General features: G+C 39.2%; 1 protein-coding gene and 1 long non-coding RNA gene across 2 annotated transcripts in view; one reads left to right on the top strand and one right to left on the bottom strand.

The window, feature by feature from the left end:
* Nucleotides 1-26,104, bottom strand: part of LOC144341165 (uncharacterized) — a 53,604-nt gene that overhangs the window by 24,883 nt on the left and 2,617 nt on the right. The window lies entirely within an intron of this gene.
* Nucleotides 18,708-26,104, top strand: part of SLC4A4 (solute carrier family 4 member 4) — a 430,044-nt gene continuing 422,647 nt past the window's right edge. Inside the window, exon 1 of the mRNA XM_078003501.1 lies at nt 18,708-18,712. The gene's annotated coding sequence lies outside the window, so the exon portion shown is untranslated. The remainder of the gene's footprint in view (nt 18,713-26,104) is intronic.

Here is a 26,104-nt window from a genome sequence, read left to right as displayed (position 1 = left end):
TATTAAGGACAGCATTTAATACATTCTGATTTCTTCTTCATTTAAAGAAGTCATTGTTACTTTATATTCATACTCCGTAACTGCACAGGACTTCAGAGGAGGGAGATATGGGAAAGCTTTATAGCATAATTTGGATTTTATTTGTTACAGGGAAATAGACCAGATATAGTTGGGAGAGCAGACGGTGACTTTCAGGGAGATGGAATGATTTGTACAAAATGAGAGTGGGGCACAGAGGACTGTTAGGACTGTAAAACCATTCTATCTGCTACTGTAATAGTGGATACATGTCATTATGCATTTGTCTAAACCCATAGAAAGCACAACACCAAAAGTGAACTCCACTGTAAACTATGGAATCTGGACGATAATGATGTGTCAATGTAGGTTCACCGAGTGTAAAAAATGTACTGCTCTGGTATGGGTTGCTCATAGTGGAAAGGCTGCTATCATGTGTTGGGGCAGGGGGTATATGGGAGCCCCCTGTACTTTCGACTTTGCTGTGAAAATAAAGTTGCCCTAAAACACAGTCTATTAAGAAATGTATCCCACTGTTTTCTGGCTTTCAGTGTTGCTGTTGAGAAGTTAACGTCAGCCTATTACTCGTTTGTAGTTAATCTCCTTTTTATCTATGAGTGCACTTATGCTTTTTTATTGTTGTAGTTGGGGGTTTTATAGTTTCTTTTTCCCGTTTTTTTTAAGTGTTGGGGTTTTTCTCTATTGTTCAGGCTGGAGTGCAATGGCATAGTAATGGCTCACTGAAGCTTCAAACTCCTAGGCTCAAGTGATCCTCCCACTTCAGCCTCCCAAGTCAATGGGACTACAGTGTGTGCCACCATGCTCACCTGGCTAAGTTTAATTTTCTTTTTCGTTCTTTCTTTTTTTTTTTTAAGAAATAGAGCCTTGCTATGTTACCCAGGCTGCACAGTTTCATCATGATGTGTATTGGTTTGAATTTTTAAAAATTTATCCTATTTGGGATTCATTTGGCTTGAATATGGCTTGAAATCTTTCATTAGTACTGGGAAGATGTTACTTGGATATTGCTTCTACCTCTTTCTCTTTTTTCTCCTTATGAAACTTCAATTAAATCAATAAAGTGAGACAAACTCACTTGATTCTCCATGTCTCTCAAATGCTGTACTATGTTTAGTCTGTCTTTATATTGTGCATTTCTTGATTGTTACTTCTGATGAATTCTCTCTTCAGTCATGTCTAATCTGCTATTAAACTGGTTTGTTGAGTTTTCCATTTTATTTTTTATTTTTAGAAGTCGTTTCTTTCAAATTTTTGTTATGCCACTTTGTGTGTTTTCCTCTTTCCTGAAGATATTTGCAAGCTTGTCTTTTATGTTTTTAAACATATTGAATTTTTTTAAATCTCTGTGTCTGATAATATTGGAAGGTTTTGAACTTAGTTCTTATGCTTGTGGTTTCTACTGTTTCCCTCTCATGGAGCTTTTTTTTTTTCTTGTGTCCTTTTATTGTGGATTGTTTATATTAAAAGTTTATTTATACGAATATAAATTGAGGTGTAAAATTAAGGTGCCAGCTCCCGAGAAGTTTTACATTGCTTCTGTCAGGCAGCAGCAAGTACCAGTCTGGGATCACCTTAACCATGTTCATGGCTCCAAGTTTCTTGTTCCACCTGGGTGATAATGCTTCACTGTTTTCTGAAGTTACAGACCTTCGGAACTCCAGCTTACTGAGGAGCGCTTTTCCTAGTAGAATCTCCACAATGTGTGAGCCTTGGGCTTTGGTTTTATTCTCCTGGGCTGCCAGATGCTATCAGGCTTCTGCGCTGGCTTTTCCCTCCAAGTCCCTATTTTTCCTTCAGTTTTGGCCTGGTAATCGCTTCATATCTTGGGATCTTTTGGATGCTTTAACAAATATTGAAAAATGGCCAGATGCGGTGGCTTGTGTCTGTAATCCCAGCACTTTGGGATGCCGAGGCGGGAGGATCACCTGAGGTCAGGAGTTCGAGACCAGCCTGGTCAACATGGTGAAATCCCGTCTCTAGTAAAAATACAAAAATTAGCCGGGTGTGGTGGCAGGTGCCTGTAATCCCAGCTACTCAGGAGGCTGAGGCAGGAGAATTGCTTGAACCCGGGAGGCAGAGATTGCAGTGAGCTGAGATCACGCCACTGCACTCCAGCCTGGGTGACAAGAGAAAGACTCTGTCTCAAAAAAAAAAAAAAAAAAAAAAAAAATTGATCTGACAATTTTAGTCACCTTCAGTGAGAGGGTGATCTTAACAACCTTTTTAGCTATTGTTGGATGCCAGAAAGATCTTAGCAAAATCTGGAATCAGAAAGTAGTTGAAATAGAGATGACTGATACAGCTATGTGGTAGAATTCTACCACTGAGCATTTTCAGAAGAAGACTACAGAATTATAAAAATTTGATTTGACCCCACAGAACTTTATGAGACTTCAGGTTCAGAGATGCCAGTTTTTTTTTTTTTTGTTTTTTTGTTTTTTTGTTTTTTTTTAAAGAGTAGAGATGAGATGTAGGACCTAAAACAGACTGTATAACGCTAACAGTAGGTGCCTACCCTTGGGTGGCAGATAGGAGGTTTCTACTCTGAAGAAATCGAACTGTCTCAGGCTTCCACATGCTGGCCGTAGAGTTTCTCCCAGACTATCCCCGCTGGGCATCTCCTTGCATACCCACCACAAAGTGAAATCTATTGATTAAAACACTGTTCATGTACACAGGACTTTCAATCATTTTATGTGTGTGTCTGCCTTATGTCAATATGAACAGGTGGCTAAGAAACAGTAAAGAAGTGTAGACAATTTTCTTAAGAGACAGAAATAAACAAACACATAAATGTGGAGGAATCAGGGATAGCACAGAGAATCTTAAAAGGTAAAACAAAACTCTCTTATCTCTTAGAGAGAGAAGAAGACTGTTATGCCTATAAAACAAGAACAAGATAAAATGAAAAGATAAAAGAGAACAAGAAAGATCTCTTGAAAAGCAAAAATACAATGCCTGCAAAAAGCAACAGAAGATCTTTAGATGGTATAATGAAAAGTTTTAAGATATGGAAAATAGGAGAGAAGATAAGAGACTTAAAGAAGCAGACAACTAAAAGGTGTTCTAGGAAGAGATAAAGCAAATGGAGAGGAGGACTTTATAAAACAATGTAAGTGCTAACTATGGCAGATTTCTAGATCAAAAGGGCACCTTGAATGCATATAAAATGAATGAAAAAGGCATATAATCATTACATTGCAATATGCTAGGGGAAAAGAGAGAAAGTTTCCAAAGAGAAAATATAGATTACTTTCAATGAAGAAAAACTCAGCATTGTCATTGGATTTCTCAAAGCAACATTGATTGTTGGGAGACAATCAAGGAATCACCCCAAAATTTGAAAAAAAATGAATTAAAACCCATGTAATTGCTAAATTACCTAAATATGATTATAGGGATAAGAATGGGAAGCTGAGTATTTGTAGGGCAGGAGAGTTTTTATTAGAAGACTTTTATTTAATATTTTACCTGAAGTATATACTAATTTGAAAAAAATTAACAACAGTAAAATAAGTAAGTGTAAAAAAAGAGGGCTTCGTAATACAGACATTTTTGGAACACTGTGAAATGGTATTCTTCCTCATTCTGTCCTGTCGTATTTACTGCTGTGGTCTGTGAACAAGGAGAATGATCTAGGTCACTATTTGAGAACATTTTTTTTTGTTTGCACCAAAACATTCTATACATCTAAAACTTGATATAACCTTTGGATATTCTATCTGAGGTGGTTTTAACTGGTGTTTAAAAATTTGCTAATTTTGAGATATTCCACTTTGAGTATCTAATTTGATGCTTACTTCTGGCAGTCACTGAACTCTTAACAGTTGAACCTGCTGTTGGCTCACTAGGATTTTAATCAGGCAGCTGAATCCCATATGTTTATGTGCACTGCTTTAATTTCTCTAGCATGCTTATTTGGGTGATTGTGGCACTTCAGCACCCTACCTTCCCAGGGGACACACAGACAGTCTGATAATTTGGTATATGATGTGACCACAGAACACATATCAGTTAATCAAACACCCTAGGCCCACACGGTTTTTTTTTTTTTTTTTTTTTTTTGAGACAGAGTCTTGCCCTGTTGCCAGGCTGGAGTGCAGTGGTGCGATCTCAGCTCACTGCAACCTCTGTCTCCTGGGTTCAAGCGATTCTCCTGCCTCAGCCTCCTGAGCAGCTGGGACTACACGCGTGTGCCACCATGCCCGGCTAATTTTTGTATTTTTAGTAGAGATGGGGTTTCACCACGTTGGCCAGGATGGTCTCGATCTCTTGACCTCATGATCCCCCGCCTCGGCCTCCCAAAGTGCTGGGATTACAGACATGAGCCACCGCTCAGATATTCAGTGTTTTCTTTTTTTCTTTTTTCCTTTAACTAGGGAAATCATCTCCAAAGTAAAGGGGATGGACCCAGGAGATGTGAAGGACAATCCATTGTCCTAGGCAAGAATGTAGCCAAACTTTTAATTCCTATTTCCACACTATGTAAATAATTATATATGTTCTAACTAAAAAGGAAGAAAAGTTAAACTTTGCTAATGTTTTCTACACAGATTGATACAGGAACTATCTTTCAGACTGTATGTCAGATGACCATGTATTGCTTATGGTATCTGAGATATCTTGAATTAATGGTTGGAGTTCACGTGCTGAGAGGATAGCACTGGTACTGCATTTTTTTTTTTTTTGGATTAGCTTCTAGCATATTGTGATATTTTTCTATTTACATGTATCTGGTTATGGACTTATCTGATTTCATATATAGGCAAGTGGCTTAAAAAGATTTCAGGAAAGAAAACACAGATTGTAGAGAATAGTAATTGCAAGTTGAAGAGAACAACAAAAAGGTCAAGATATTACTTTTATTCATAGTGTGAAAACTTTGTAAGCCACATTATATAGTAAAAAGAATGCAACTATGACCGGGCCCAGTGGCTCATGCCTGTAATCCCAGCACTTTGGGAGGCTGATGAGGCTAAATCACTTGAGCCAGGACTTGGAGGCCAGCCTGGCCAACATGGCAAAAACCCGTCTCCACTAAAAATACAAACAAATTAGCTTGGCAGGGTGGCACAGGCCTGTAATTCCAGCTACGCAGTAGGCTGAGGCACAAGTATTGTTTGAACCTGGGAGGTGGAGATTGCAGTGAGCCGAGATCACGCCACTGCACTCCAACCTGGGCAACAGAGCCAGACTCTCTAAAAAAAAAAAAAAGAATGCACCTAATCAGGTCTGACAAAGCTTTGGCCAAAAGATTCAAAATCATTGAAATAACAATTTGAAATATGAATAACAATTTGAATAACAATTTGAATAACAATTTGAAATTTGAAATCATTGAAATAACAATTTGAAATCATCTTATATTTAATAATAAATTTCACTTTAGGCATGTATTGTGCTTGAGATTTTAGTAATAGTATCAAGGCATGAAATTAGCAAGATATTAATAAACTAAACACATGAAAAGGACAGATTCAGGTTCTGAGGAGCTTGAATCTGTGCTGATTTTGGAGGACTCTAAGAGAAAAAAATATAAACTTGCAAATGCAAAATCAGATGACCGTCTATTTAGAATAAGAAATCACAACAGATCACTCATTTTAGAAAGCAGGAAATACTACAAACACAGGATCCAAAAAAGTAGCAATATTTTTATAAATCAACTGCGGACATGCTCTGTCATACTTTTTTCTGTATTTTGTTAGTTGCGTCTTCTTTGATTGCCTTTTCATGTGATGATTATTTTATAATATTTTCTAAAGATAGGTAATTTCTTTAGCATGGCTGATCAAAATCTGTTTATTATTATTGAAAATAATTTGCTATTAGTACTGTTATATAGATTTTTTAAATTGTCAAATTTTTGGAAACCTCTATCATGTTTATATATGAGCTGGAATATTTCAATGATGTTCATATTTTATCATGCAAGACTAACTTTAAATCCTCTTTGAACTGATAAATACTAGTCTGAGAAAATTCAAATGTATTTAAAAATTGCTGTTATTTTGTAGTGAGCTACGTAATTATATAATCAAATTATTCTCATGTTATATTTTGACTTATGAATAAATATGTGCGGGAATTATGTCATAGGAATGCTTGTTTCTTTTATTTGTTCTGCTATTTGGTGGCAATTTTGTATACCATGTTATGTAGAATTGCCAGATTTCACCAGGACAAGTTACATGAGACATCCAAAGATGTGTTCTGATAAGTTAGGACACATAAAACATGTGACTTCGCAGATAGACATACTTATTGATTGTAGTATTGCTACAGGTTTGTGACAAATTACGAACAAAGGAATTATAATAAGTTCTGTTTTATGTGATTACAATAAAAGTAAAACTAAGAATTTATGGTTTACTTTGAATATGATGACTTAAAATGTGTAATTCATATTTACTTAAAATATGAATATGAGGAGAGAATTTCTAGTGAGAAACAAATCTTTTGCTTATAATTTCACATATCTGATGACTCAAAACATTTTCCACAGACTAGCTTCTGGTTCCATAATTTCAAACCTTGTTTCCTATCCACTTCCACATACTTTTGGTTCTGCCTGCCATACAACACATTCATATATGAGATGACCTTTGCTTCTGCACCTTTATGTCACCACCACAGGTGACTCAGACAGTGGGCAGGAGTATTCCTGGAAGGCATCCTCTGCTGGGATGGCTAATGATAACCTAACTACACATGGAAAGCCTAGAAACCGCATAAATATATCCCACTAAACCCAAACTAAATATATTCAAAACTCTACTTCCTCTTATTCAGACCCCAAAAATGCTTTCAGCTGCTTATATCCATCATACTAACATCATATTAACATGAAGGGAAGTGTAAGGAAGGAAATCAAAGTAGAAAGGAATTGTAGTCAAATGATCTTACCTTAATCTCACCTTTGCAGCCTTTGTAGAAACATATGGTCATATGGATACATTCCAGGGGATATGCGCTTGCTAGGGAGGGGTCCTGAACTTAAGTTTCATGGCAAATGTGTCTCTATCTTCAGAAAACGAAGTCGAACAACTACACATATTATAATAATGTTTAGAGGTATTTGGTGCTTTATAAAGTGTAGAACGCTGCTGAACTTATATTCTTTTGAGAGGGCTTCCTTATTTAAAAGTGAACAAAAATCCCACCCGTATATCTTTTGGTACCTATGTCAGTCACTAAAATCAACTATCAAATTAAAATAAATAAGCCAGACTTTTGAATCACATTGTCACCAAGTGTTATATAAAGATTAACAAAAAGTATATTAAATCATATTTCTCTCATTAAAAATATTTATTTTTTAAAGAGATGACCAAAAGGACTTTGTACTGCAAATACATAAAGATATTTAAAATCATTTATATTTCACTTTTTAAGATATGCTATATAAAGTATGTAATGTATCAGTTTGTTATACATATATGTATGCTATATATGTACATATGAACATACATATGTACATACATACATTCACACAGACTAGGGTACATGCTCAAAAGTCTTTACTGATAAGATGTACAATTCAAAATATTTTAGTATCGGCTGGGCACAATGGCTCACACCTGTAATTCCAGCACTTTGGGAGCCAAGGCGGGAGGATCATTTGAGTCCAGAAGTTTGAGGCCAGCCTGGGCAACATGGTGAAATCCAGTGGTGCAAGACTATAGTCTCAGCTACTCGGGGCTGGTGTGGGAAGATCACTTGAGTCTGGAAGGCAGAGGTTGCAGTAAGCTGTGATCGTGCCACTGCACTCCAGCCTGGGTGACAGAGCAAGACTGTATGAGTCCGTTTTTACGCCACTAATAAAGACATACCCGAAACTGAGCAATTAACGAACGAAAGAGGTTTAATCCACTCACAGTTCCACCTAGCTGGGGAGGCCTCACAATCATGGTGGAAGGCAAGGAGGATCAAATCACATCTTACGTGGATGGCAGCAGGCAAAGAGAGCGCTCGTGTAGAGAAACTCCCGCTTTTAAAACCATCAGGTCTCATGAGACCCGTTCACTATCACGAGAATAGCACAGGAAAGGCCCGCCCCCATGAATCAGTCATCTCCCACTGGGTCCCACATGTGGGAATTATGGGAGCTACAAGATGAGATTTGGGTGGGGACACAGAGCCAAACCGTATCGAAGACCCTGTCTCAAAAAAAGAAAGAAATAAAAATAAAAATAAAAAAAATTGGAGTATCAAAGACAGTCAACTTTTTTTTCTTTTTTTTTTTTTTCCCTAAGATGAGTCTCACTTTCTTGGCCAGGCTGGAGTGCAGTGGCATGATCTTGGCTCACTGCAACCTCTGCCTCCTAGGTTCAAATGATCCTCCCACCTTAGCCTCCCAAGTAGCTGAGATTATGGGTATGAACCACCATGCCCAGCTAATTTTTATATTTTTTGTAGAGATGGGGTTTTGCTATGTTGACCAGGCTGGTCTCAAACTCCTGGACTCAAGTGATCTACCTGACTTGACCTCCCAAAGTTCTGGGATTACAGGCATGAGCCACCACACTCAGCCAAAGACAGTCAAAATTTGACCGAAAGTTCTCCATTCTTAAGCTAGCCTGAATTATTCTCAATCCCTAAAACAAGTCTTTATATTTCTACCCTAGTGTCTTAGTATCTAAGTAAATCCTGCCCTAACTTTCAACTCAGGGTGTCTCCTTTTTTTCTGGGTTACTCAAATATTCTCCATCCTCTGAATTAAAGACTTAAATGTAAGGCCTAAAAACTATAAAAACCGTGGAAGATAACCTAGGAAATACCATTCTGGACATAGGATCTGGCAAAGATTTCATGAAGAAGATGCCAAAAGCAAGTGCAGCAAAAACAAAAATTGACAAATGGGATTTAATTAAACTAAAGAGCTTTTGCACAGCAACAGGAACAATAAACAGAATAAACAGACAACCTGCAGAATGGGAGGAAATATTTGCAAACTATGCATCCTACAGAGGTCTAACGTCCAGAATCTGTTAGGAACTTAAACATGCTAACAAGCAAAAAACAAGTGACCTCATTAAAAAGTGGGCAAAGGTCATGAACAGACATTTATGAAAAAGAGATATACATGTGACCAACAAGTATACGGAAAAAAAAATGCTCAACATCATTAATTATTAGAGAAATGCAAATGAAAACCACAGTGAGATACCATCGCACACCAGTCAGAATGGCGGTTATTAAAAGTCAAAAAATAACACGCTGGCAAGGTTGCAGAGAAAAGGGAATGCTTATACACTGCTGGTGGGAATGTAAATGAGTTCAGCCATTGTGGAAAGCAGTTTGGCAATTTCTTGAAGAACTCAAAATGGCATTACCATTTGACCCAGTAATCCCTTTATTGAGTGTATGCCCAAAAGAATATAAATTGTTCTATCATAAAGACAGATGCCATATGTGTGTTCATTGCAGCACTACTCACAATAGCAAAGACATGGAATCAACCCAAATGCCCATCAGTGATAGACTGAATAAAGAAAATGTGGTATATATACATCATGGAATACCATGCACCAAAAAAAAAAAAAAAAAAAAAAAAAGAATGAGATCATGTCCTTTATAGCAACACAGATGGAGCTGGAGGTCATTATCCTAAGTAAACTAACACAGGAACAGAAAACCAAATATTGCCTGTTCTCACTTCTAAGTAGGAGCTAAACATTGCACACACATGGACACGAAGAAGAGAAAAACAGACAACAGAGCCTACTTGAGGGTAGAGGGAGGAAGGAGGGTGAGGATTAAAACTACCTATGGGGTACCATGCTTATTACCTGGGTGATGAAGTAATCTGTACACCAAACCCTTGTGACATGCCATTTACCTATATAACAAACCTGCACATGTATCCCTAAACCTAAAAGAAAAGTTAAAAATAAATACTCTTATCCATCTTCAGGGACCTGTTCTTCAAAGTTTCCTCTGACCTCTTCAATTGCCAGAGTTCTCTTGTAATGTTAATTTTTTTTTTTTTAAGAGACAAGATCTTGCTCTATTGCTTGGGTGGAAGTGCAGTAGCAAGATCATAGTTCACTGCAGTCTCAAACTCCTGAAGTTGAGCAATTCTACCACCTCAGCCTCCTGAGTAGCTGGGACTACAGGCATGTGACACCATGCTGGCTAATTAATTAAAAAAAAATTTTTTTTGGAGATGGGGTCTCACTTTGTTGCTCAGGCTGGTCTTCAACTCCTGGATTCAAGCAGTTCTCCCACCTCGGCCTCCCAAAGTGCTTAGATTACAAGCATGAGCCACAGTGCCTGGCCTCATTTTGTTAAATGAATGTCACTTACTATTTGCAATATGCTCTTAGCACTTAATGATATCATACTTATTTTGTTAAATGAGTGTCACTTACTATTTTCAATATGCTCTTAGCATTAAGTGATATCATACCTTAAGGCATCACTTGTATTGTATTATTTGTTGTAATGCATATGTATCTTATTTTTGCAGCTTCTCAAAGGCAAACCTCGCTCATATACTTTTGTATCCCTCACTGCACCTAACATAAGTCTATGCAAATAGTAGATCCTCTGTGAAGATCTGTGGAATCAATACCTTTTTTGGAAAACTCAAGCTGAGGGGAGATATCTTTGTAGTTCAGAGAACTGTCTGTGAGAGGAGGATGTGTGAAGGCAGTCATGGTGACAGCCTTTTCTTTCCAGTGACACAGTGGGAGGAAAGTTCTCCTCTGTACACGTCTATCCCGTGCTGAGAATGTAATCCCCATGATGAATATCAAGTAAGTGATACACGCTAGAATCTCAAACTATGACACTAAAGGGAAAGAATGACGAGATAATTTTATCTTCTCAACCACTTACTTTTCTGCCTTATTCATCATGAGATCATGTTCACTAACAACGGTGGATGGGAGAGTGGGGATGTATCTGTCCCTCTCATACTAGTTTGGCATCTCTGTAGAAAGAAAAAAATTGACAAAAAAAGCAACTGTTTCCTTTTTAAGTATCCTTCTGTTTGCTCCTTTCTGTTTTGTCTGTTTTTGAAGTGCACTTTCGCCATCCCTCTAAAGATGTTGATTCTTTTATAACAGCAGAGGTCCTCCTTGCTCAGCAGTCCTCCAGGATCAAGCAACTACTCATCCTAAAAGCTCAAGATCATTGGGAACTGCGTGACTTAGATGATTAAAGACCCATTGTCTGTGCTGTAGCTGGGTTTATGATGCCTTTTCATCACGACACCTGCCAACATTTCAAGGTTCTAATTAGCTGCCAATCAGTGTAAAAAGCTCAGAATAAGCAGCATTGTGCCTGGAATTACTATGTGGAAGTATATGCAAATTACTTGGGTTAAAGATAAAGAATCTGCGCTTTAGAGAATGAAAAGCTGTATTAATCTAGGATTATTAAACACTGGTAAATGCATTATTGACCCTGTCATGATGCCAGATTGTGATCGAGAGCCATCCCAGATTCTCTGGACAGTGGTAAAACATGCTGGGTCTGGCCTGGCTAGTTCCATTTGAATAGCAGGGAGCAGAAAACCAAAGCCTATACTAATCTGAGTGTGTCTGGAGTCCCGAGCCCATGAGATCGGGACAAGCTCTACCCTGTGCCACCCACCTTTTCCCATCTGTATCCATCTCCCACTGTGTTATCAGACACTCCAGATGGAGCTTCCTGTACCATTGTTAATTATTATTATTATTTTTATCTGTTCACCCATAATGTCTCTGAATCCACTGGCGCTGCAACTGTTGTCTTTGTTGGAAAGAAATGATAGCCTTCCGAAATGGTGATGGTGGCGTATCTTTGTGAGCTCTAAGGAGCAATGTGCATACTATTTAAGTTTTAAAAAATAATAATTATGTCCTGACACTTTAAAAAAGTGAATTTCTTTATAATTAGTTCCAGTGTTAAGGATTGCTTTAAAAATCACTAGTGTTTTTTACTTTAAACAACAAGAAAAGATTCAGCTTGTTTCTCTTGTTTGGTATTTTTTTTTTGGATGAAAAGCACTATAGAAATGTAAGCTATTATTAATCCGCCCCTTCTCCAGACAATGTTGACGGGGACTCTAAAATGTATATCAGCTAACGGTGTGTCTCAGCTCAAAGAAAGCTGCAAAATTATCTTAAGCATGTTCTTCAAATTTGCCCAAAGCCTCTCTATTTCCATGGAAATAGAAGTGACATCCTGCAGCTGAGGCTGCTGTTGGTTTTAGCAGCTATGGCAGGTTTAGCTGGATGGATACTACCTCCCGGACAATACTTAATGCTTTTTCCTACGTGCTTTTTATAGCAAGGGTAGAGAATGAGTTAAATTGTGCCTGGATGCAGAGGGACAGACAGAGAGGTCTTGTAGATTTCCTCCAAAGCCTTGCATATCATAAGAAGATCTTGATGACTATTACTTCTGTTGCAACTGCCTGCTTACTGGTATTGCATAGTAAGATGAAGAAAAAAATCATCATGTTTTGCCCAATAGCTTTACCAGCTCTGTGCCTAGTTGGAATTTTCTAAGTAATACTTCCTTTTCCACTATTGGCCACAGTTAGTGTTAACTGACCCTAAGCAATCCAGAAATCAAGGTCTCTGTTATCATTGTCCTCTTTGGGATATTAAGTACATGCATGTGTGTATCACTATGTTGGGCACTGCATAGGCCAGACAGAGACAGCTGAAGCCCTCTCCAATGCAGTGAACATGTGGAGGATGTGGTGGGAACTAGTAAGCCTCAAACACCGTTGGAGTTGACAAGCCTACAGACTTGCATTGAATGACAATTAATTTAAGTGTATTTGGTGAATTGCCATTTTTTTTTTAACCAGGGTGAGATTTGTAGAAATTTGTGCAAATTTGGAATATTTTTATTGTAATTTGGAAATGAGTGATAGCACTGAGCCCTTCTTAGTTTCCTGTCCCTGAACCCCTCCAGGAGAATTTTAGGAGCCTTAGGTTGGTAACATGGGAAACACTAAGACATCTTCTTAAGGTCTCACTTGGATCCTATTTCCTGAATAGCTCTGTGAGGCTAAGCTTTACCGTATGTTTTGGTTATCTATTCACCATGAAACTCAGTGGTTTAAACAACAATCATTTGTTTGCTTATGATTATTTAATTTGGCTATGACTCAGCAAGGACAGTGCGATTCTGTTTCATGTGGTATTAACTTCCAAGGTGGCTTGCTCACATAGCTGGCAAATTGGAACTCAGCTGGGGGAGTCAGCCAAGGGTGCCTTGGTTGGCAGGATTCCCAGGTTCTTCTCTGTGTGGCCAGCATGGGCTTCCTAACAGCAAAGTGGTCCAGGGTAGCCGTGTTCCTTACATTATGACTACCTTCCTCCAGCGTGCGAAAGCGGAAGTCCCAGGCCTTTTTTAGGCTAGTCTTGGGAACTAGCACAGCATCACTTCTGCCAGGTCACAAGGGTGGCTCACTTTCAAGGAGAGGGACTCCATAGATATGAGTCCTAGGAGGTGTGATTCAATGGGGGCTATTGATGTAATTATCTCCCAGTTTGGTTCCCTCGTTCTTATGGCCGTCACTGCCCTGACACCAAACTTGGCACCCCCATGGCTCAAAGTCTTAGGGACCTGCCCTACTCTTTCTAGAACTTTCAAGGACTGAAATTCTTCTTTTCAAGCTTTGTCCTCTTGGTAGCTATCAAATACCGTGCTCTGCCTTGCTGGCACAACCATTAACTTCCCCATGAAGTTTTCTGTCCTGGGCCTTTACTAGCTTCTGACTTGCAAACAGAGTCCTGAATGCATTGAGGTATACAGGACGGTGTGCCAAGGAGGGTGTGGAACTGTGAGACATATACATGATTCATCTTCCCTAAAAGTAGATTTTACCTGAAAATATAGATTTTTAAAATTCTCATTTCAATCATTATATTTTTATATGAGTTAATGTGAATAAATTATGAAATAAAATACAAGGTTCTATTGAATTTTCAAGATAAAACACAAGGCTTCAAGAATATGTAATGCTTAGTAGGGCTGCTTGAAACGATAATCCCGGGTTCCTGGGCCAGGGGTATGTTCTCCTATGTCACTGGTGGCCTGTTCAGTTTTTGTATCAGAAACTCTCCTACTGGTCTTGCTTACAATGCCGTCCATCCATGTCTAGATTAGCCTACATTGTGGCCTTGGCCTTGGCCATAGTGCTTATGAGGCTTGTTTTCTATGACCAGCTTTCCTGTAAAGGGAGAAATCTCTTTGGTGAAGGAGGAGGAAATGTACATTGTTTCTCTATCCTCATTCTGGGACTCAAATCTCTCTCTCTTTTTTTTTTTTTTTTGGTGAGACGGAGTCTCTCTCTGTTGCCCAGGCTGGAGTGCAGTGACGCGATCTCCACTCACTGCAAGCTCCGCCTCCCGGGTTCACGCCATTCTCCTGCCTCAGCCTCCTGTGTAGCTGGGACTACAGGCGCCCGCCACCACGCTCGGCTAATTTTTGTATTTTTAGTAGAGGCGGGGTTTCACCATGTTAGCCAGGATGGTCTCGATCTCCTGACCTCGTGATCCGCCCGTCTCGGCCTCCCAAAGTGCTGGGATTACAAGCGTGAGTCACCGCGCCCGGCCTGGGACTCAAATCTTGTTCTAAACTTTGCTCCGCTAAAACCAGACCCTCCTACTTGCTCTGTGTACTTCTCTTGCCATTTGCTTTTCTAGCCTTGTAATATCACTGAATACTAGAGTGTATTGCTTCGAATAGAAGCCCTAGAGGCCAGGGATTCCCTCCTCTGTTGCTGTCCTTAGCATGGCTGAGGGCCTCAGTAGTGCTGAGCTTTGGCAATTGCTCATTTCTGATTCTCTGGTCTTTTGCAAAGTCCACAAGGCTCTACTACTCCACAGGCTGAGTCTGTTACTGTGGACCCCACTCCTACTTTTTCAGTTGGGAAAGGGTAGTGTCTGGAGAGCTCAGTGCTGAATTTTAGGCAGGGCATTGGGAGTGCCAGCAAGGTTTGTCTCCTCTGTGCAGTTAAGAGTTGACCTTCATGTATGCATATATATATTTTAAATTCAATTTTCTTTTAACTATTAATCTATTTTTAGTTGACAAATAAAAATTGTGTATGTTATATCACATACAATATGATGTTTTGAACTATATATACATTGTGGAATGGCTAAATTGAGCTAATTAACATATGTATTACCTCACATACTAATTTTTGTGGTAAGAACATAATCTACTCTTTTTTTTTCTTTTTTTTTTGAGACAGAGTCTCGCTCTGTTGCCCAGGCTGCAATTCAGTGGCACCATCTCGGCTCACTGCAACCTCAGCCTCCCAGGCCAAAGAGGTTCTCCTGCCTCAGCCTCCCAAGTAGCCAGGACTACAGGCCTGCGCCACCACACCTCACTAATTTTTGTATTTTTATTAGAGATTGGATTTCACTATGTTGGCCAGGCTGGTCTCAAACTCCTGACCTCAGGTGATCCATCTGCCTTGGCCTCCCAAAGAGCTGTGATTACAGGTGTGAACTACCACGCCTGGCTCACAATCTACTCTTGTAGCAATTTTCAAGAATACAATACATTGTTATTAACTATAGTTGTCACAGTTTACAATAGATTTCTTGAACTTATTTCTCCTGTCTAACTGAAATTTTGTACCATTCGATTGACATAATCCAATCCCCACTGCCCCAGCCCTGACAACCACCATTCTACTTTTTGCTTTTGTGAGTTCACCTTTTTCAGATTCCATATTAAGTGACATCATGTGGTATCTCATGGTATTTAACTTCTGTCCCATCTTCACTGAAACTCAGGGATGAATACTTGTCTTCTTTGAGTTGTTGAAGCCTTCTCTAGCCAGTCTCCTGAAAGAACTCAGTATTTTGGACTTAACTGAAACCCTCAGCACCTTTGATGTTGTTCTGATTAAGTTTTAAAACCCTCTGAACTTCTCTCCTAGAGGTTCACAGTGCTGCAGAGAGAGAAGAACCATAAGAGCTTAAATATTCCTTTCCCACCCATAGTCCTGTCCCTTTGGATGGGCAGCTTTAGAGCCAAGCCTTTTGTGAGCACAGGTTCAGGTGTTTACCACAAACCTTGTTTTAATAATTCTGTGTCTAGCGTTCATTTTATCTCAGGGCCTTTAGCTGGGTGCTCTGGGGCTAGGGCACTCAATACTAAACAACATGTCATTGACAAACCAGAGACCAGTAGAACTGGATTCAAGCCTGATGTAGTTACAGAAGAGCCCTCATGCATAGCTGAATGCTTTTCTCACTAATCTTCTATAGGAATGTATGTTTTGAGTTCTCTTGAGAGAGAGCCAGAAGTTCTCCTGCCACTTGGAACAGATTTAGAGCAGAGCTAATTTTTGCCCTTTAGTGACCACTGAAGAGTCAGTGTTAGTGTGGGGTTGCCTGTTAACTCCATGTGGTGATGTACAGCATTGCCTGAGGAGCCATCTTGGAGGGGCCATGTGAGATTCTGAAAGGACTCAAGACTCAGTTATGGTTTTATACTTTCAAGGATCAGTATATTGTAAGAGTAAGTGTTCTGCTGTCAGACGAACTGGTTTGAGATAGCATTTCCCCCATGCATTAACTATCTCTTCAAGAGATTATGTAACTTGCTCAAAGTCACATAGTTAATGCATGGGGGAAATGCTATCTCAGTTTTCTCATTAATATATGTGTGGTAATAGTAGTACTAGCTCAAGGAGTGTTAGGTGGGCTAAATGAGATGATGAGTCTGGCATCCCTCTATAATCCCCAAAATAATAATAACAACACTAGCATTTTTTGGGTGCAACTTAGTGTAAGTTTGGCCTAGTATTAAGCACATTACATGCTTTACATACAAAGAGACTGTATTAATATCTCCCGGGTAATGTTAGATGAAGAAGCTGAAACCTTTGCCTAAATCCAAAGTCTATGCTCTTACTCTTGACCAAAGAAGAGGTACCTCTATGTCCTGGTAGTTCTATGCCATAAAACTGGTTACAGGAAGTTTTGAGAATATAATATCATGAGCAGTCTGGCTCCCTTACCAGTTTGTTCACCAACTTTCCGAGGTGGAGCAGATCTCTATTACTCATAAGATTAGCTCTGCCCCAGACTCCACTATAATCAAGGAGAAAATAATTAGCTCCAAGCTGAGAGACATCTGCCCACTGACTCCACTCTGACTCTATACCGAAGTTGTGATAGAAGACCCCATCTTTCACCCAAGTTCTGATAACTGGATCCCCATCATATTTTCTTTTGTCCCTATACCAAAGTTCCTCAAGAGCCATCCTCCATTGATTGCCAATCCAAGAAACTTCTTGATCACTTCTGTATCTAGACATTAGTCTGCCCAGCATTTCTCCTATGGCATAGAAAATGGTGCTTAGATTCTTAGCCTGAAGTGACTTTTCCATCCATTAATTAATTAATTCATTAAATAATATTTAGTGAACATGACCACTGCATTCCTGATCTCAAGACACAAGGTCCTTTTAGAAATGTCTTTTAGAACTGTCTTTTATAACTCTTTTAGAACTGTCTTATAACTTGAACAAACCTTTATTCTAAGTTCCTGGTTCTGCCACAACTTCATTCTTCCCTTTGCTTTCTGCAAATTTCATGGACAGCCAACAATCTTAGGATAGAAAATTCTCAAGTGGTTGCTCCCCGTCCACCTTGGAAACTTGATCTCTGAAGGCAGCTCTAATCACTGGTTCCATCAGAAAAAAAGAAGTGGAGCAGAATAAAGCAGCTGAGGTTGAAGTCCATTGTGTTAACTCAAGGAAAACATTTTTTGTTTCTCGTTTGTTTTGCTCACAAGTATAAAGACAAAGAACTACTTTAATAGGAAGTTTCAGTCACAAAGAAATTTCACAAAGAAACAAACCCAATACTGTACTTTGGTTGACAAGAGAGGTTTCTAACACACAGAGAAAATGCACTGGGGGCTTCTCTTTTGTTGATATTGGGCCCTAATGAAAAGATCTTGTTAGATTTTCAGTAAGAATGCTCCATGAATATATTTGCCAAATTCATTTCTATGTTTAACAGTGTCATAGCAGGTCTCCAAAAGATAGACTTCATGCAATATGTTAGTGTGCCCTTGGAATGACAAACCAGGTAGTTAAGTTGATTAATGGAGGATATGTTTATTCACTACTTTGAATAAAACACAGTCAGAGGGGTCAATAAGTGAACTCTTCGTGGAGGCCAGTGTTATCACCTCTATTAATATATTAATACTATCCATTCCCTGCTTGCCTCACTAATCAATCCTTTTTTTTTTTTATGTTAGTTTTCAGGCCAGGCTTTTTCTCAAAGCTTGTCCAGGCAAACAAGATAAAGCACAGGTTCCAATCAAGTGACGATCATGGTTGGCGTAAAATCTCTTGCAACACATTAAGCAGAGACTATGGGAAAGAACTTGCTTAGTAGGAAAAGAAAGGTGCGGCCAAGGACACACCAAGCCTTTCTGTCCTTTGGTTAGAGAAATTCGTGCATTGTTACATCTCACTCAGTTCATATTATCTTCAAGGATCTGTACAGTCAGTGAACAAAGTTCTCTTGAACAAGCTAATCTCAAGGTTCACAGATTATCCAAACACCATTTCTTTTCTGGACTGACCGTATGCTTCTACCTTTATCACAGTGATTCACACGTCCCTGACAGTGGACTTGAATTCTTTATTTTACAGGAGGGAAGAAGGCTGGTTGGGTATGGGGGGGACCAGGTAAAGAATCAGTAAGTCGGCCGGGCACAGTGGCTCATGCCTGTAATCCCAGCACTTTGGGAGGCTGAGGAGGGCTGATCACAAGGTCAGGAGATTGAGACCATCCTGGCTAACATGGTGAAACCCCGTCTCTACTAAAAATATAAAAAATTAGCCGGACGTGGCGGTGGGCGCCTGTAGTCGCAGCTACTTAGGAGGCTGAGGCCGGAGAATGGCGTGAACCCGGGAGGCAGAGCTTGCAGTGACCTGAGATTGCACCACTGCACTCCAGCCTGGGCAACAGAGAGAGACTCCGTCTCAAAAAAAAAAAAAAAAAAAAAAAAAAAAGAATCAATGAGTCAATAATGCAATAATGGATCCTTCTTTATTTAACCACAAGGGATCATTCGGTTGGAAGGGTAGTGGTGATTAATCAAAGTCATCAAACTAAACTCCCTTTTCTCTTGTGCTCTCTCTCTGTGTGTGTGTATTTGCGGCAGCACTGGATCTCACTCCCACTTAGCAACCACTGACTTTTGATGTGAATTGGCCACCCCCTGTGGATGAGGCTGAAATCCTCCACTTTTCTACAATCTTCCTGCTTATTACTATCCCACTCCTGATCCTCTTCATCCATTTACAACACCTGCCTTGCCCCACATCTGGAGACTGTGAGGCTGTTCACCCCAGCTTTCACACTAGAGCCCTGGTGAGGTTCTATCAGGCCAACATCCAACTTTTAGGACCCTAGAAAGTAAGATGCTCATGTTGGAAGTGCTTTCAACCCTGTGGGCATCCCTAGCAGTTGGTGATAAGCCCTGCCCATGTGCCTGGCGATTTTCAGCATGCCCCAGCTCACATCCAACTGTGAATATCTCCATCTCTGTACCCGTGGGCATATTCTTCCAGATTTGTATAGTTTGCTCTGGCCATTCACATACTAATCTGCTTCTTTTTTCCCTATTTCAATTTTATTTATTTATTTAACTGATACATAGTATTTGTACATATTTATGGGGTACATGTAATATTTTGTTTCATGCATAGAATGTGTAATGATCAAGTCAGAGTATTTAGGATCTCAACCATCGAGCATTTATCATTTTTATATGTTGGGAATATTTCAAATTCTCTCTTCTAGCTATTTTGAAATATGCAATACATTGTTGTTAATCATGGTCACCCTATTCTGCTATTGAATATTAGAACTTAATCCTTCTATCTAACTGTATTTTTGTACCCATTATCCTCTCTCTCTTAATCCTCTCTGTTTCTGTTTGGGATGGTCAAGGTGTTTAATTTTCTCTTTCCAGCTTCTCCCTTTTCTTGGATTTTCTAGTGAAACTATTTTTAAATGGGTTGTTTTGGACACATAGCATCCAATTGGAATAAACAAAATCTCTGCTGGCCAGGCATAGTGGCTCACGCTTGTAATCCCAGACCTTTGGGAGACCAAGGTAGGCAGATGGCTTGAGCTCAGGAGTTCAAGACCAGCCTGGTCAACATGGTGAAACCCTGTCTCTACAAAAAATACAACAAATTAGCTGGGCGTGGTGGTGAGCATCTGAAGTCCTGGCTACTCAGGAGGCTGAGGCAGGAGGATTGATTGAGTCCAGGAAGTTGAGGTTGCAGTGATCCATGATTGTGCCACTGCACTCTAGCCTGAGTGACAAAATGAGACCCTGTTGCAAAAAACAAAATGAAACAAAACAAACAAACAAACAAACAAAACCTCTGCTAATGACTTCTAAATGTATATCTTCAACTGTGACTCTTTTTAATATCCATAATAATATATTTAATTGCCTTGAATTTCTAGTTGTATTCATCACTGGCATCACAAACACATTACTTTGATTCTTCCTTCCAAAGCTGCTCTGCCCCAGCCCCACTCACCACCCCAGCCTGCCTCATCTCATTAAATTGCACCATTTACACTGCATTAAGTTACTCAGATCTCAAACTTAGGACTCATTCTTGACTCCTCTCTTCTTTCCTTCCTCATCGCATGATGATCTGTAGGCTTACTTTCAAAATATGTGTCAAATATGACCACTTCTCATCACCTCCGCTGCTACACCTGTCTATTCAAGATACCATCAATCATCTCTCACTAGGATAATTGCAAAGACTCCTAAGCTTCCACTGTTTTTAAAAATTGTAAATTGACAACTTATAATTATATAAATTTGTGGGATACAAAGTTATGTTATAATATATGAATATAATGTGGGATAATTAAATTAAGCTAGTTAACATATCCATTACCTCAAATACTTAGCATTTTTTATAGAGAGAATATTTGAAATTTACTTTCTTATCAACTGTGAAATTATGACATTCTATTATTAACTACATTAATCATACTGAGCAATCGAACTCAAAAAAGAAAAACAAAACATATTCCTTCTGTCTGAGATTTTGTACCCTTTGATTCTCATCTCCCCATCCTCCCCATTCCCCAGCCTCTGTAATCACACTTTTCTTCTATGAGTTCTATAAGTTCATGTTTCAGCTTTCACATATAATTGAGAAATTTAAGCTTTCATTCTTGCCCCACTTCCAGTATGATCCTATAGCCAAAGTGATCCTGTCACCTGCTTGCTCAAAACCCTTACATCACTTTCTGTTACATATAGAGCCATGTTTGCAAGGCCCCTATGATCTTTTAAGGCTCATTTTTCACTGTTCTTTCCCTCATTCATGCTGCTCCAGCTACACTGTCTCAAACATTTCAATATTTTCCCATCTCAGGTTGTGTGTTTCTTCTTTTGGGCACGTTCTTCTCTTGGGCATGCTTCTTTTCTTGGTGGTCCTTCCCTCACACCCTTGCCTGACTTCCTCCCTCTTACTTCACTTGGGTCTCAGCTCAAATGTCTTCACTCTTTCAGAAGTGTCTTCATAACCACATTGCCATAAATAAATATGTTGTAAAAACTTGTTTATATTTTGTTTTCCGCATGGAAATAAGTCCCAAGAAGTCAAGAACCTTGTTTGCCTTGCTCATTAGTATCCCCAACGCCTAGAACAGTGCCCAGAACATATTATGCTTAAAAAATATTGGATGGATGGATGGATCAATTCATTTACATATACTAAAGTAAGAACTAAACTGAAGTGAATTAAATCAGCAAAGCTCTCAAGCTTGGGTTGAATCAATGTTTGGAGAATAGGAGAATGAATAAGGAAGAAGACAATTTCATCAGCTCAGGTAGCTACTTTCTAACCTTTCCCATCTTTTAATTGAAAGGCTGACCCTACAATATAATAGCACTTATTGATACCTTATTATATCCAAAGCATGGAAGTGGGGAATACGAAATTGCATCAGACCTGATCTCAAACTTTGTGTGTATGTGTGCATGTATACAATAGGGACAGGTTTAATCAAAGAGGAGTAAGAAAACTTCTGATACAAACTATAGGTACTCACTGCTCTATAATTAGATCTAATTCATAAAAACCTATAAGATATTTTGTGGTGAGCAGTATAGCTTTAGGACAGAGCTTCTCAATAAGTTTGCTAGTTGCAAGGTTGCCTCATAACTAGCCGCCTTCTTTTACTAAAATTTACACAAACATATTAAAACTAAAACGGAACACTGCATATAAAAAGAGTGGGAAGCAATGCAGCTTCAGAGGAGAAAGACTTCTGCTCGGGCATTGGCTAAGGTAATCTTTCTGGGACCTTATAGAGCTACTTCAGGCATCTATGCCATTCAAACTCAACCATGGCTTTTGCTGCTCCCTGTTTTAGGAGAAAATAGTGCCTCAGTGATGCTATCTTAAATTTCTTTCTTTCTTTCTTTCTTGCTTTTTTTTTTTTGAGGAAGGTCTCACTCTGTTACCCAGGCAGGAGAGTGATGTTATCAATGTCAGGTATCTACTCATGACATAGCGGAGGCTACCTCCTGTCAGAGTAAATTCACCAACCTGAGTCTCGGGCTTTTTGCAGCATCTTTCTGTTGTTCTTGGAGATGCTGTCTAGCAGTTGAAAATATAGTAGAGTGAATGCAACTCTCTCCAGCCATTTCAAAGGCACAAACTTTCCTCTCTTTTTTTGAGAGAATTACGCAGGGAATTAGGAATTATATGAATTTTGTTGTTTAACAAGAAGCCCTTCCCTTTCTCTCCTTTCAAATTTCTCCTCTTACATTTCTTTATTTTTCTTCCTTCTCCTTTATGTTTGCCTTTTCTCTCTTCCTCCTGCTCTTCCTGTCTTCTTTTCGTCCTCCTCACCTCTGTCTGCCTTTTTCCCAACTCTCCTTGGACGTGGTGGTTCATGATGGTCAGTGAGTAATAGGCAGTCAGAGAGATGAATTCCAAAATCAACAGTGGCAAAGCAACCCACACACCACAGTGATGCTTTTCCTTCTTTTCTCCTCGCTCTTCTCCCCTGGATAAACCAAGGACTTGGGTTTTTCTGCCAGTGCTCTATGATGGAGTACAATAGTAAATAGGAAAGAAATGGGGCTTGATTTAATCACACCAGGGGTTCATCTGTCAGAATATCAAGCTAATTTATAGCATCGTGACGTAGAACATCATATTTCAGAACACAGAATTAAAATCAGTAGGATCTCATGGTTGTCCAGGTAGGGTCTTTCTGAGGAGGGGACCTGAGGGGGCCATTGCCACCACCCATCTGTATTGTTGCCAGGAAAATAGCTGTTTACCAGATTTCTAAGGCTGAATTTGTTTTGGTTGAATTCCACATGCCTGGTAAATGTACTGGTCTGGCCTGGTTGTCCCAAGGGAGGACAGAGCACACTCCATAAGCTGTGGGCTGGTTTCAAGAAAGTCCTGGGCCTGACCATTGAGCGAGATTTAGTGTTTTCTTCCATGTCCTTCTTTGCCCTCCAAAGTTCAGGTAAGTGACTAGATTCACAAACTTATTTCAGAATGCCAGGAGGAGACACATGGAATCAGAGAAACTTGGGACTGGAAGGGACTTTAAAGATCACAGACCCACTACTGACTTATATTCCATCTTTCTTCTCTACTTCTGGCCTCTACTTGAACAGTGACAGGGACCTTCCAAGTTCCTGAGATAGCACATCTGATATTTAAAATTTTAGAGACAGCTCTGACAATTGGAAAGCTCTTCTTCATATTGAGTCAACGTTTCTCTGGGCTAAAGTTTTTCCCACTGGTCTCTCTCAGAGCTCTTCTGGCACCCTGTGAAACAAGTCCTGGGTCTGTCTAAAAAGAAACAGGGTCTCCAAACCTTCCAAAGAAATTAATTTTCTTTCTTTTTTTAATTTAACTTTTATTTTAAGTTTGGGGTACATGTGCAAGTTTGCTATGCAGGTAAACTTGTGTCATGGGAGTTTGTTGTACAGATTATTTTGTCAGCCGGGTATTAAGCCTAGTACCCAACAATTATTTTTTCTGATCCTCTCCTTCCTCCCATCCTCCACCCTCTGATAAGCCCCAATGTGTATTGTTTCCCTCTTTGCATTCATGTGTTCTTATCATTTAGCTTCCACTTATAAATGAGAACATGTGGTATTTGGTTTTCTGTTTCGGTGTTAGTTTGCCAAGGATAATGGCCTCCAGCTCCAGCCATGTTCCCGCAAAGGACACGATCTTGTTTCTTTTTTAAGGCTGCATAGTATTCCACAGTGTATGTGTACTACATTTCCTTTATTCTAAATACCCATTGATGGGTGTTTAGGTTGATTCAATGTCTTTACTCTTGTGAATAGTGAACATATGCATGCCTGTGTCTTTATAATAGAGTGATTTATCTTCCTCTGCATATATACCCAGTCAGGGCATTGCTGGGTTGAATGGTATTTCTGTCTTTTGGTCTTTGAGGAATCACCACACTGTCTTCCACAATGGTTGAATTAATTTACATTCCCACCAACAGTGTATAAGCATAAGCATTCCTTTTTCTCTGCAGCCTTGCCAACATCTATTATTTTTTGACTTTTTAATAATAGCCATTCAAAGAAATGAATTTTCTAAGGTCCTCTCTAGAAACAGCCTTAGATCTTGAAACCGACATTAAACAAAGTAGTTGAAGCCAGGTGTACTCCGTGAGTTTAATTAGAATGGCATGATTCTCTTTCTTGAATGTTCTCATTATTTTTTAGAAGATGGCATGAAGGCACTCATTATTACTATTATTGGTTTAAAACTAAAGGCCCCAAAATAGGTTCAACAGAGAAAAAAAATTATAAGAAGACTCTCCAAATGATAATCTTTTTCTGGGCTCCTTTCTGATATGATTTTGGGGCATTGATTAAAAAAGGTCATGGAAATAAGACACAGCTCTACTTGAGCCAGGAGCAGAAAGTCATACATTTTGCATGTTAAAGGCATTGGGTGTGAGAGGATTAAATTCCTTCAGTTACTGGATCAAACTGGAGGGGAGAGCTCTAAACACCTTTCAGGTGTGAGCATGAAATTCTGCAAGTTCTCTTAGGTAAGGAGGAACTTTCTACTTTATTTCTCGTCATTATTTGTTCAACAAATATTTGTTAGGCACCAATCACATGTTGGGCTCTGTGCTCCATATATGGAATGGGGGCTTGAGGGGAGCCATGTTCTCCTTTTACCTTCTGAGGCTTAACTTGAAACCAGTTTTGTCAATTCTGCTGATAGGTTTGGATGAGATTCACTGTTTACTAATGGTTTTTCTCTTATCACTGTGAAAATGCAGCTGGAGCCAGAGTTTCACTGGCTTACTTTCAACGATGGCATTATTTGTTGATTCATCAAATGGAGCCCCTAAATCCAATTATCCATCTGGCTTAACTTAATTGTTCATCAACTTAAGTGTGAATTCCTTTTTTTAAACTAATATTCTTTATTTATTGTTTTTAAATTTAAGCTTTCATTTTAGGTTCAAGGGTACATGATTAGGTTTTTTATACACGTGTGAATATACCTGCTTATAATTACTTATCTGTAGCATATGTTCATAAAACCATCTTTAATGCTTCAATACCCCTTGAATTCTATGACTGAAAAAGAAAATATGTTATTAATCTTGGGTATTGTTACAAAAATAAATGTTGAGCCTTGACAATGCTTGGAGCGTCAAAGCAGTGAGTTTCTGTACACATTGATGTTGCCTAGGGAAACAGAGTATCTGGAAACAGAAATTTGGGTTTGGCTGAAGGTGGAATGGGGGAGGTAGCAACTGGGTTCTGGGGAGAACCAAGAGCCATATGTTAAGATGTGGTTAGGGAAACAGATGCCCTTCTCATAAATGGAGATGGTCTGCAAGTTGCCCTCCTCTGGGAACCAAGGTTTGGTTTCAGCCAGAAATAGTGGTATGTAAATAGCCTGATTCCCTCATGTGCGGAGAGAGAACTGAGCCAGTAAATACAGAGCCTTTTTTTAGTCAGCAGAAGGCAAATGAAGGCTCAACTGAATGTGTTACCTAAATGGAAA

Source organism: Macaca mulatta, chromosome 5, assembly GCF_049350105.2.
Source record: "Macaca mulatta isolate MMU2019108-1 chromosome 5, T2T-MMU8v2.0, whole genome shotgun sequence".
Classification (NCBI taxonomy): domain Eukaryota; kingdom Metazoa; phylum Chordata; class Mammalia; order Primates; family Cercopithecidae; genus Macaca; species Macaca mulatta.
This window is presented reverse-complemented; position numbering and strand designations above follow the sequence as displayed.